Source organism: Acinonyx jubatus, chromosome B1, assembly GCF_027475565.1.
Source record: "Acinonyx jubatus isolate Ajub_Pintada_27869175 chromosome B1, VMU_Ajub_asm_v1.0, whole genome shotgun sequence".
In the NCBI taxonomy this organism is placed as follows: domain Eukaryota; kingdom Metazoa; phylum Chordata; class Mammalia; order Carnivora; family Felidae; genus Acinonyx; species Acinonyx jubatus.
The window spans coordinates 117710210-117724173 of record NC_069382.1 but is presented as its reverse complement, the minus strand read 5'-3'; the positions used below and the strand labels follow the sequence as shown (position 1 = coordinate 117724173).

The 13964-nt window shown below is 37.2% G+C and overlaps 1 protein-coding gene across 1 annotated transcript in view; it reads left to right on the top strand.

Moving 5' to 3' along the window:
- BANK1 (B cell scaffold protein with ankyrin repeats 1) overlaps positions 1–13964 on the top strand; it is a 309171-nt gene that overhangs the window by 105867 nt on the left and 189340 nt on the right. The gene's annotated exons all lie outside the window — the stretch shown is intronic.

The following is a 13964-nucleotide window of genomic DNA, read 5'->3' as shown; positions in this document are numbered from 1 at the left end:
TGATCACGGTGAATAATTCTTTTTATATGCTGTTGAATTCGATTTGCTAGTATCTTATTGAGAATTTTTACATCCATATTCATCAGGGATATTGGCCTGTAGTTCTTTTTTTACTGGGTCTCTGTCTGGTTTAGGAATCAAAATAATGCTGGCTTCATAGAATGAGTGTGGAAGTTTTCCTTCCCTTTCTATTTTTTGGAACAGCTTGAGAAGGATAGGTATTATCTCTGCTTTAAATGTCTGGTAGATGGGGAGCCTGGGTGATGCAGTCGGTTAAGCGTCCGACTTCAGCTCAGGTCACGATCTCGCGGTCCGTGAGTTCGAGCCCCGTGTCGGGCTCTGGGCTGATGGCTCAGAGCCTGGAGCCTGTTTCCGATTCTGTGTCTCCCTCTCTCTCTGCCCCTTCCCCGTTCATGCTCTGTCTCTCTCTGTCTCAAAAATAAATAAACGTTAAAATTTTTTTTTTTAAATGTCTGGTAGAACTCCCTGGGAAGCCATCTGATCCTGGACTCTTATTTGTTGGGAGATTTTTGATAAGTGATTCAATTTCTTTGCAGGTTATGGGTCTGTTCAAGTTTTCTATTTCTTCCCATTTGAATTTTGGAAGTGTGTGGGTGCTTGGGAATTTGTCCATTTCTTCCAGGTCATCCTGTTTGTTGGCATATAATTTTTCATAGTATTCCCTGATAATTGTTTGTATTTCTGAGGGATTGGTTGTCATAATTCCATTTTCATTCATGAGTTTTTCTATTTGGGTCATCTCCCTTTTCGTTTTGAGAAGCCTGGCTAGAGGTTTATCAATTTTCTTTATTTTTTCAAAAAACCAACTCTTGGTTTCATTGATCTGCTCTACAGTTGTTTTTTTTTTTTTTTTTTAGATTCTATATTGTTTATTTCTGCCCTGATCTTTATTATTTCTCTTCTTCTGCTGGGTTTGGGGTGTCTTTGCTGTTCTGCTTCTATTTCCTTTAGGTGTGCTGTTAGATTTTGTATTTGGGATTTTTCTTGTTTCTTGAGATAGGCCTGGATTGCAATGTATTTTCCTCTCAGGACTGCCTTCGCTGCATCCCAAAGCGTTTGGATTGTTGTATTTTCATTTTCGTTTGTTTCCATATATTTTTTAATTTCTTCTCTAATTGCCTGGTTGACCCATTCATTCTTTAGTAGGGTGTTCTTTAACCTCCATGCTTTTGGAGGTTTTCCAGACTTTTTCCTGTGGTTGATTTCAAGCTTCATAGCATTGTGGTCTGAAAGTATGCATGGTATAATTTCAATTCTTGTATACTTATGAAGGGCTGTTTTGTGACCCAGTATATGACCTATCTTGGAGAATGTTCCATGTGCACTCGAGAAGAAAGCATATTCTGTTGCTTTGGGATGCAGAGTTCTAAATATATCTGTCAAGTCAATCTGATCCAATGTATCATTCAGGGCCATTGTTTCTTTATTGATCCTGTGTCTAGATGATCTATCCATTACTGTAAGTGAAGTATTAAAGTCCCTGCAATTACCACATTGTTATCAATAAGGTTGCTTATGTTTGTGATTAATTGTTTTATATATTTGGGCTCCCATATTCGGCGCATAGACATTTATAAATGTTAGCTCTTCCTGATGGATAGACCCTGTAATTATTATATAATGCCCTTCTTCATCTCTTGTTATAGCCTTTAATTTAAAGTCTGATTTGTCTGATATAAGTATGGCTACTACAGCTTTCTTTTGACTTCCAGTAGCATGATAGATAGTTCTCCATTCCCTCATTTTCAATCTGAAGGTGTCCTCAGGTCTAAAATGAGTCTCTTGTAGACAGCAAATAGATGGGTCTTGTTTTTGTATCCATTCTGATACCCTATGTCTTTTGGTTGGAGCATTTACTCCGTTGACATTCAGTGTTATTATAGAAACATATGGGTTTAGAGTCATTGTGATGTCTGTAGGTTTCATGCTTGTAGTGATGTTTCTGGTACTTTGTTGTCCTTGCAACATTTCACTCACAGAATCCCCCTTAGGATCTCTTGTAGGGCTGGTTTAGTGGTGATGAATTCCTTCAATTTTTTTTTGTTTGGGAAGACGTTTATCTCTCCTTCTATGCTGAATGACAGACTTGCTGGATAAAGGATTCTCGACTGCATATTTTTTCTGTTCATCACATTGAAGATTTCCTGCCATTCCTTTCTGGCCTGCCAAGTTTCAGTAGATAGGTCTGTCACTAGTCTTATCGGTCTCCCTTTATATGTTAGAGTGTGTTTATCCTTACCTGCTTTCAGAATTTTCTCTTTATCCTTGTATTTTGCCAGTTTCACTATGATATGTCATGCAGAAGATCGATTCAAGTTACATCTGAAGGGAGTTCTCTGTGCCTCTTGGATTTCAATGCCTTTTTTCTGTCCCAGATCAGGGAAGTTCTCAGATTTGTTCCAGTACACCTTCAGCCCCTTTCTCTCTCTCTTCCTCTCTGGAATTCCCATTATACAGATATTGTTCCATTTGATTGCATCACTTAGGTCTCTAATTTTCCCCTCATACTCCTGGATTTCTTTATCTCTCTTTTTCTCAGCTTCCTCTTTTTCCATAATTTTATCTTCTAATTCACCTATTCTCTCCTCTGCCTCTTCAATCCGAGCTGTGGTCGCCTCCATTTTATTTTGCACCTCATTTATAGCATTTTTAGCTCCTCATGACTATTTCTTAGTCCCTTGATCTCTGTAGCAATAGATTCTCTGCTTTCCTGTATACTTTTTTCAAGCTCAGCCATTAATTTTATGACTATTATTCTAAATTCTTGTTCCGTTATATTGCTTAAATAGTTTTTGATCAATTCGTTAGCTGTCGCTACTTCCTGGAGTTTCTTTTGAGGAGAGTTCTTCCATTTCATCATTTTGGATAGTCCCTGGGGTGGCCAAACTGCAGGGCACTTCCCCTGTGCTGTCTGGAGTAACTTGTGTTGGTGGGCAGGGCTGCAGTCAGACCTGATGTCTGTCCCCAGCCCACCACTGGGGCCACAGTCAGACTGGTGTGTACCTTATCTTCCCCTCTCCCAGTGGCGGGACTCAGTATGGAGTGGTGTGGCCCCTGTCTGGGCTACTTGCACCCTGCCAGGCTTGTGGTGCTGCTTTGATGGGATCTGGCCTATTAGCGGGGTTGGATCCGCAAGGTGCACAGGGGCGGGAGGGGCAGGCTCAGCTCACTTTGCCATCGGTGGTCCCCTGCGGGAGGGGCCCTGCAGCACCAGGAGGGAGGCTGAACCATCAGAGGGATAGATCCACAGAAGCACAGTGTTGGGTGTTTGCACGGTGCAAGCAAGTTTGGTTAACTGGTTCCTTTTGGGGTTTCGGCTGGGGGATGGGCGAGGGAGATAGCAGTTCCCAGCGCCTTGTTCCCCGCAGAGCTGAGCTCTGTCTTCCAGGACTCAACACCTCTCCCTCCCGGTGTCTTCTGTCCCTCCCGCTCTCCAAGCAGAGCTGCTTACTTTTAATATTCCAGATGTTAAGTCCCACTGGCTGTTAGAACTCACTCCATCCGGCCCCTCCACTTTGGCAAATGAGACTCGGGCTCTGCCTTGCTGGGCGGGCTGCCCCTCCACCGCCCCGGCTGCTTCCCGCCAGTCCGTTTAGTGCTCACTGCCTCTCCACCCTTCCTACCCTCTTCCATGGGCCTCTCGTCTACACTTGGGTCTGGAGAGTCCATTCTGCTAGTCTTCTGGTGCTTTTCTGGGTTATTTAGGCAGGTGTGGGTGGAATCTAAGTGATCAGCAGGACGAGGTGAGCCCAGTGTCCTCCTATGCCACCATCTTCCTGTAATTCTCTATCTTATAAGCCATCTCAGTCTATATTGGCTCCATTCATTTTTGCTTATGTTTACTGTTTAGAATATAGTTTATTAATGACATTTTAATTTATGGTTTCTGCTCACTCAGTGGAAAGAAATACTCCCTCCATTTTTTTATTTCTCCCAAACTAAGTATGTCTCTCACTTCTTACATTTCCCTCTCCTCTTGTCACTGGGGTGGCTTTGACTGCCCTTTGCAGAGGATGTCTGTGTGTCGGTGTCAGTGCTGCCTGTTACCAACCCCATTCATGTGCAGCCTCCTGCTTTACTGCTTAGTTCTTCAGAGGTTTCAGATCTTCAACCATAAGGAATGTTTCCAAACATTCCACAAGTCAGAAAACAAAGCACAAGTCAAACACAGTTAACAATGTTCCTCCATAGCTATTATTCATAGCAAGATAATTAGAGAAAATTAGAGAATCTGCCTCTGGAATGAATCCCAAATCATCAATAACCCTTTGGAAATTAGAAGACTGAAAAATCCTTGCAGCAAAAATGTGTTTGTTTGCATTTTTTAAAAGTCATTATGCATTCGGTGGGCCTCTTAACTAATAATAGTTAATAGTATCGACAGTAAGATAAAGAAATAAAGTAAATATGTAATCTGGGAACTCTAAATTGTGTTTAGCATTCATGAACTATGCTTCTACAGTAAACAGCATCAAGACACAGGAGATGAAGTAAAAGAAATATCTGGCAAGGAAAATTCAACTTCTAAGAATCCTGCACCCTGTCCCACGTCTTCCTCTCCCTCCACTCCCCACCCCATCAATCTTATTTCCTTAAGTAGCAGCACACACATTGATATGGTACATCAGTTTTGCTAAAGTCCCACACAACAAATCCAGTGGATATTTTTCTTGTTCAATTTAACATTACTTTCAGTAGCAAATAACACTATTGACCAAATTCACTTTCTTGATGTTTTTTCCCCCCTTAGTTTTCATGAAGCCATATCTATCTGGCTTTCCTCCTACTTCCTTACTCTTTCCTTCTCAATATCCTTTGCCATCTCTTCTTTCGGTGATCTGGAAAATAAAGTTTCACTTTCAATGTTTCAATTCATAGTCTGTCTTCCTTTCTTTTTTTTTTTAAATTTTTTAATATTTTATTTATTTATTTCTGAGAAAGAAAGAGACAAAAAAGAGCATGAGCTGGAGAGGGGCAGAGAGAGATGGAGACACAGAATCTGAAGCAGGCTCCAGGCTCTGAGCGGTTAGCATACAGCCTGACGCTGGGCTCAAACTCATGAACCATGAGATCATGACCTGATCAGACACTTAACCGACTGAGCCACCCAGGTACCCCAACTGTCTTCCTTTCTTTATAAATATTCCCTTGGAAGGTTATCTCATTAACTTATAACATCAAATCCAAATACAGTTTTCCTTTAGGGCCCAGTCTTTCTACCTCCGGATAGACGTCATCCTCAATCCCGTTGAAAAGCCAGATACATCAGAGTCTCCCTAATACCTTCTATTGTCTCTCCCAACAAGTTTAATCCATGACTAAGCTGTTATCAGTTTTACTTCCTAAATATTTCTCATCCCTCTCCACATCCCTTCAGTTCTAAAACTTCATTCGTCTGCTTCCTCTTGTGCCTAAACTACAGTGGGCTCCTAACTCATCCCCCACCACGTGTTCTCACACATGACCTTCTTATCTCAAGTCCATACTGTGAAGGTTTTTTTTTTTAAGATCTCAGCAGGTGATGTTCCTACTCAAACTCTTCAATAGATTCCAATTATAGTATGGATTAAAAAAATAAAATCTTTAACGTGGACAATATGTCTCTATAGACACCATCCCCTCTCTTTTTCTCCAGCTTAATCTCACTCCCCATTCCTGGCCAGCTTTCGGTTCCTGGACTTATAAGTTCCTAATCTCCTACCACAAGGCCTTTATATAAGCTCCATTTTCTAATTGACACACTTCCAGTCTCCTTTCCCCTCACTGTCTTCCCCTAGTTAATTCTAATTCATCCCCCAGATTTTAATTCCAGCATCTCTCCCTCAGTGAAGCCTCCCTTGACCTTGTACATCTCCCTACGTATCTCTTTATAACACAGACCACATTCTAATTTGACATCTATGTGTGTGACACTTTGTCAAATTAATATCTGCCTCTCATTAGACTCCAAAGTCAACAGGGCAGAGAAATTGTCTGTTTGGTTCCCCTGTTTCATCTCCAAAGCTAAATATGCTACCAGACATATGGCTGCTGAATACCTAGTTGGTCCAGTGAAAGAATGAGAGAGTGAAAACATTTTTGTACACTAAGTTCCCACCCAACCTCAAGCGATGCAGCTCTCAGAGCCCCTTGTTCCAACAGCCACCTGCTTCGCATAGCGCAGGCACAACCCTTTTGCAGAGCTCCAGGTAGTGGACTGTTGGCTGAAGTGGGGGTGTTTCTGACTGAAGCAGAAAGAGCATGGGAAAGAAGGGAAAGACAACAAAGGAAGAAATCAAGTGAAGATAAGACAATAAGACCAGTTCTAATTGTCTACGTTGGGAACTAGCACCTAAAACAATGCACAAAATAGTTTCAAAAATGTAGGAAATCATGTCATTGTTTAGAGGCTTTTTTGAAAGACATTTCTTTGACTATGTTAGTGCTCTATTTGTTTTTTAATTTCTATCTTATTACCTAATTAACATTAAGCTGTTACAAAATGGTTGCTAAAAGGAGGGAAGTGTGAGAAAAGTCACGGTTCTTATGACTGTGCTTTCTAAATGCCTACGATAGGTAAACTTCGGTTTTTTGTTTGCTTAATATTATGGTCTTAATCTTAAGTATGCCTATTGATGAATCTATTAATGTCCTTAAATATGTCTAATATCATTAAATGTATATATTAATTAATTATTAATGTCTATTATTAATCTGTAAAGGTTTGATCAAATTAAAGCTTTGAGACTTTTTGGCTGTTTGTACAGGGGAGTCACACTGAGAAATTCAGCATAATCAAGCTTCTATAAAACTTCTAGAAAAGTTTTTTTTGTTAACTTTATCCGATTGCCTTTACATAAATTTTTATGTTTATGCACGACTGATGGAAATGGCACAAAATGCTACTTGTTCCCCAGAATTTCATTTTCCTCAATTATGTGATAATATAACTTTTATGTGGGCACAGGCTTGCACTTCCTCACTCCCTTGGAGCTCAGGAGCAGCCATCTAACTAACTAATGGCCAGTGGCGCATTGGTGGTAGTAATAACGTGCACATTCCTGATCACGTCCTTCAAAGAATGGTAGAGTCTCTCCTTTACTGGTTTCTTTCCCAGACTGGCTACAGTGAGAACAAGGGAGTGATGGATGAACCATCTAGGACCATGAAGATGAAGTATCACAGCAAAATAAAATAGAGCCTGGATCCCTTATTCAGGGAGTCACCACATCAGTCCTAGACCACCTAATTCCAAGCTTTCATGTTAGAGAAATAGGCTTCCATCTTGTTTAAAGCCACTGGCATTTTGGGTCTCAGTACTACAGTAGCAAAACCTATGTTCTAATTAATTTAAAAGATATGTGTTATTTAATTTAAAAAATTAGAAGGAAAGAACAAATTATTTTGTTCAGTTGCTGAAAAAGCCACTTTGGGGAGCAGGCTCCTCATTACGGATTTGTGCCCTTTTCTAAATCACAGCGACTATATTTTACAAGTATCTCACATTATAGTATTTAGAGAAAAGAGAATTAATATGTACTGAATATTTTACATATTTACTCATTTAAACTCTTACATCATTTTGTCAGTTAAGTATTTTTAAGGTCCATAACTAATGAGTCCTGGAGCAGGAATTTCAACACAAATTACTCAGATCTCAAAACATATTTTTTTCTTGTTATAATATTATTTTCATGTTATTTAAAGATATGCGAGACGCGCCTGGGTGGCTCAGTCGGTTAAGTGTCCGACTTCAGCTTAGGTCATGGTCTTATGGTTCGTGAGTTTGAGCCCCACGTCAGGCTCTGTGCTGACAGCTCAGAGCCTGGAGCCTGCTCTCAGATTGTGTGTCCTTCTCTCTCTACCCCTCCTCCTCTCACTCTCTGTCTCTCTATCTCAAGAATAAATAATTAACATTAAAAAAAAAGATATTCCACAATTCTATGGATACTGACTCAGTAATAAATGTAAAGTATTTGAAGGGAGTCTTAAACCGCAGTTTTATATTTTCATATTTACTTTTGCATATGTAGTCACAGATATGTTGAAATTCTAAGAACTGACTCACCCAAAATTAGAAAAAATAATTTAACAAAGAAAAATATCTCCTTTATCTTACCCCATTCACTTATTTAGATTATTCCTTTAACTGCTTGGAGTCAAATACTCATAAAGTTCAAAAAAAGGGGGAAAAAAGGCTTTGCATAACCCCGACAAGTGTTTGCTTTGTTCCTTTACCTATTATTTTCTTTACAAGCTGCGGTAGGAAATTTTGGTTAAGATATGTTATATAAACTGGTTATCAAATTCCTTTAAATGGCTATTTTGGCTCACTTTCACAGCACACATTATGAACAGTGGAACAAACAATGACCTTTCTTTTACTAGTTAAACTTAAACAAGCATAAAAATTTGTTATAATAAGAAGAACATGTTTTCAGTTCAACCATTGACTTTCCTTTTAGATATCTGAAGGTAAAGAGTAAAATGTTGTAACTATTTAATGGGCTTGGCCCTATAACATTTTATAACCCTCCCATGGTTATTTCACCGAAGTTGTTTGTCTTGCTAACTGAGGTACTTAATTATTACTGTCTTTCTCTATCAGATCTGAAACATTAATATTTTGTGGCCAACCTTACAGATTTCTTCACCCACCATCAATGCTTAAAACCCCTCTTCTTCGTCTGCCTCTACTATGGAAGATAGGAAAGATAGATTCTCACCTTTTTAACCACCCATTTAGCTAGAGGCTGTCATGTAAGACAATTTTAGACGATGAGACACAAGGGGACATCTTTGGAGCTTTTACTTTCATGGTTAAAAAAAGAAGAGGAATAGACGTGGTTGGCAGCAGACACCTTTACTGTGTCCCTTCCACGTATGTCCCTTTCCTTCTAGTTTCTGGATTAACACACGATGTTTGAAACTGCAGTGGCCATCACGAAACTATGGGACCATAATTTATTCTTTACTCAAATACTATTTCAAAATGATTTTATTCCTTTCTCTGTGGCTGGAATGTAGTATTAAATGTAGGGTGTTTAGAATGTAAAGAAAGATATTAAGTTAAAATACTAGCTTTGCACTTCTAGGTGTTAGCTAAGGGTTTTTTAACTAATTTTTTTCACCATAGTTATCACATCTATTAAAAAAAGGCATTTAAAAAAAATCTACCTCGCAGGAATGTTATAAAAGTTTTGAGGCAAATTATGTAAAGCCTATGGAATTCTAGGTGCCCAACATGTAGTTATTATTACAACCTATTGAGTCTGTTTCATTGTATAGACTTAGCCTACACCTACATATAGCCTTTCCTACCAATCCAGTCATCTGAAGCATCTCCTAACTGCTTATGATATGGTATGATACGATACGATACGATACGATACGATACGATACGATACGATATGATATTGTCCTAAAATCCTGTTAAGGATAGTCTCTCAATGACATCATGCTCAAGCAATGTTCACAACCCTTATTCATAAAAGGAGCAAACCAGACTTTGAAAGGGTGCTCCTATGTAAATAGATAATCATCTCAAGGAATTCAGGTTTGTGTAAATAAATATTTCCTGTGTTGTTTTTATTTATTTTTCTGGTTCATTATTTTTCCTGATTGATTTGTTTTTATCTAAACTTTTAATTATTAGAAAATGTAGATTCATAGGTTGTAAGAAATAATAGAGATTATGTGTTTGGTTTGTGTTTTTCAGGGACTTGGTCCATTTCATCTAACTTGTCAAATTTATTTGTGTAAAATTATTCACAGTACTTCCTTATTATCCTTTTTCATGTCGGCAAGGTCTATAGTGATAGTTCATGTTTCATTCATGACATTTGTCATTCGTATCTCTTTTTTCTTCAGTCTTGCTAGAGGCTTGTCAATTTTACTGATTTTTTAAAAGAATCATCTCTTTGTTACATTGACTTTTTTCTATTTTTATGTTTTCAATTTCATTGATTTCTGTATTGTATTTATGCTTTTCTTCTTTCTGTTTGCTTTGAGTTCTAATCTTTTTTTAGGAGTGGAAGCCTATTTTCTTTACTTATATTTTTTACTTACTATGTTCTTTCTCCCTTCTTCATATTCCAAGATTCTTTCTTTTATCATATTCTTACTTTTAGAGAGCTTCCTCTCTCCATTATTGTAGGGTGCATCTGCTGACAATAAATTTCCTCTTTTCCTTCATTTGAGAATGTCGTGGTTTTCACCTCATTCCTAAAGGATGCTTTTGCTGAGCATAAGATTCTTTGTTAATAGTTCTTTTCTTTTAACTTTTGACAAATATTGTGCCACTTCTTTTAGACTACTACTACTACCGTGTTTCTAATTGTTTTTACCCTATAGGGTAAGGCTTTGTTTCTCTTTAGCTTCTTCCAAAAATTTTTCTTTCTTTGTCTTTAATTTTCAGAAATATAATTATGATGTTTCTTGGCATGGAATTCTTTGGCTTTAACCTGTTTGTGATTTGCTCAGTTTCTTCAGTCTGTAGTGTTTGTTTCTTGCTAAATCCAGGAAGTTATCAGCCATTATTTCTTTGTGTACTTTTTCATCCGCATCCTCTCTCTCCTCTCCTCCTGGGATTCTGATCACAGCAATGTGAAACCTTTTGTTATAATCTCACAGGTCCCTGACCTTTTGTTTGTTTGTTTGTTTTCATTCTATTTTGTCTCTGTTGTTCAGATTGAGTATTTTTCATTGTCCTATTTCCAAGTTTCTTTCCTTTGCCCTTTTCATTCTGCTGCTGAGCCCATTCACTGAGCTTTTTGGATTGTTGTATTTCTCAGTTCTAAAAATTCCAATTGATCCTTGTTTATACCTTCTATTTCTTTACTGAAACTTTGTATTTTCTTGCTGAGGCTTTCTTCTCCTTCTCCTTCTCCTTCTCCTTCTTCTTTTTCTTCTCCTTCTTCTCCTTCGAGAGAGAGAGAGAGAGAAAGAGAGAGAGAGAGAAAGAGAGAGAGAGAGAGAGAGAAAGTGTGCACAGGAGGAGGGGCAGAGGGAGAGGGAGAATTTTAAGCCTAGAGAGGATCTCTGCACTCATCGCAGAGCCCAATGCTGGGCTTGATTTCAGGACCATGAGATCAAGACCTGAGCCAAAATCAAGAGTTGGACACCTAACTGACTGAACCACCTACATATCCCAACTGAGGCTTTTTTTTCTTTTAATTTATTTCAAGAATTACTGTAATTGCTTGTTGAAACATTTTTTCATGTCTGTTTTAAACTCTTTTTAAGATAATTCTAAAATCTTTGTCCTCTTGGTATTGGCATTTATTGTCTCTTTTTATTCACTTAGAGATCTTCCTGGTTCTTTGATGTTTTATTTTATTTTTTGAGAGACAGAGTTCAAGCAGGGGAGGTACAGAAAGAGAGGGAGACACAGAATCCAAAGCAGGTTCCAGGCTCTGAGCTGTCAGCACAGAACCCAATGTGGGGCCTGAACCCATGAACGTGAGACCATGACCTGAGCCAAAGTCAGAGACTCAACCGACTGAGCCACCCAGGCGCTCCTTTCTGGTTCTTTGTATAACAACTGATTTTCTATTGAAATGTGGACATTTTAGTTGTATTTAAGGAGAAGAAAAGGAGAAAATACAACTACTCCATCTTCTCAGATTTGGATTTCTGTAATTCTAAATATCTTTTAAAATAGGTATTTTATATATTTTTCTCTTTTAGGAAGGAATACTTATAAGAAAGTTGTTTATTAGAGATAACTTTATATATGTATATGTATGCATATTATACATATGCATATATGTATAATCGCACATATATATGCATATATATATAATATTGAGTGATTCAGATTCAGATATATGTAGATATATATAATATTGAGTGATTCAGATTCAGATAGAGTTGTGATTTATAAATATGTATGTTAATAATTTTTTTAAAAGTACATTAATCAATCCCGTATTTCATCAGAGGACACTGAAAGAATTCTGGAAAAAGTCATGTATTAATTTCATATGTACAAAGTTTTTATTATTTTGTAATATCTTTCTATTTCATATCTTAGTTTTTTCTGATTTCTTTTTCTAATATTCTTGATAGGTATAGATCTACGCAAAAATGCATATGTATATATATTACTTATATGTGTAATTTTTCCTATAGCCAAATGCTAGCATCAACATGATTTTATCATTTTATTCTACTCTTATTTTCACATAAGATTACTCATTAATAACTAAAATTTTAGGATGTTGTGAATATTGCTGAATAAATATTAAGCTACTCTATTTTAATCTCTATTTGAACAATTGCATCAATTTCATTAAGTATTTTTTGTGTTGCACAATTTATTTTAAGGAGAGGAAAATCTATGGAATTTTCAAATTTCAATGCCAGTGTTTATTAGAAAGGATGACTATTTGTGTCCTTAAAAGTTAAAAATAAGCACAACTATTTGTATCAGATTTTTCTAGTTAGAATACAATCCAAGGAGAAATCCTTTTGTAATTATTTTTAATAGCCATTTCTGTGATTTTCACATGTTTCTCTTATGTCCTATACCATTTAGTTTGGGGGGGGCATAATACTAGTAATATAATTATGAATTTGAAAATAGAAGTGATTCAACGATTTATGGTAAACTGGAATGTGAAAGGTGTCTATAGTCTCTCCTAGTTAAATACATGTCTACAGGGTGAGGGTTTTTTTCTTCTTCTGATTTTAAAAACACTGCTACTTCATTTTTTTAACATTCAGTGGTATAAGCTGTAGCCTTTTTCACATTAAAGTGTCACAGTGCCTCAGGGGAAGAAATGGTACTTCTCAGATTCCTACTGGGAACGCCTGCTGTTTTGAATTCTCATCTGTGTCTCTCAATCTCAGAGCTGGCAGGAATCTCAGAGGTTATCGTTTGCCTAACTTATACATGAGTATAGTAACTCAATGACACACCAATCTTTCCATATTAAATCTTGTATACTTTAGGGAAGAAATAGTAAGTTTATCTCCTCCTACAGAAGTATCACTGACTAGATCATAGCCTGTGGAGAATCCGTGGCCAATGACACAATTTTTAAAGAAAATTTACAAACTGATTTTATGATTTTAATATTTTCATAATCCCTTTCATCAGTTCCTAAGGCTAAGACATGTTCTTTTTGAGCTTTAATATAAAGAAAGTGTAAATTTATTGCCAGTAATGTTTTGCCCCACCACTCGTATCAAAGGCTTCCTGAAAAGGCTGAGTAATTACTAATATAAAATTGTCACATTGATATTTATAGGATAGGTTCCATTCAATATCAGTATCCAGCCACATAAGCATTCATAGTCATCCTTAAACTTAAATAAGCTTAATTTTATACACATAATAAACATTTCCATGTTAAGTATTATAGGCCTTAAATAATTCCTTCTTGCTTACAGGATTAATTACAAACTTTTTATTACATATAAAAATGTCCACTTTTTTTGAAATGTCTACTTCCTTCTCTCTCCTTCTGCAGTCTTGTGGAAACTCCTAAAATCATGAACCAGATCATGCTTTATGATACCTCCATGACTATATGCAATTTGTTGCTTTAGTCTAGAATGCTCTTTATGTGCATGGCAATCTCAGCGTAGCTCATCTCCTCTATAAAGCCTTTTCTGACCATTTCATCCTGTGTGGGATTGAGCCGCCTCCCTTTTGCCTGCACTGTACTTGACCCAGAAAGACTTTCTATCATAGTACCTAGAATTCAGTTCACTGCCCATGTATAATTGGATGACTATGACTTTCTTGAAAGCAAAGCTTGTTGTCAAATCTCCCCTTCCTTTACAAAAAAAAAAAAAAAAAAAATGGCCCACAGCTAATGGTTTCACATAGTCCATAGCATTAACTATATTCATATTGGTTTTACCTAACATTCTGTAGCTGTAAGTTGAGAAGACTTCCCCCTTTCTCCCCACTTCTAAGGAGGACTTTTAAAAAATCCAGAGAAGGCTGAAACACT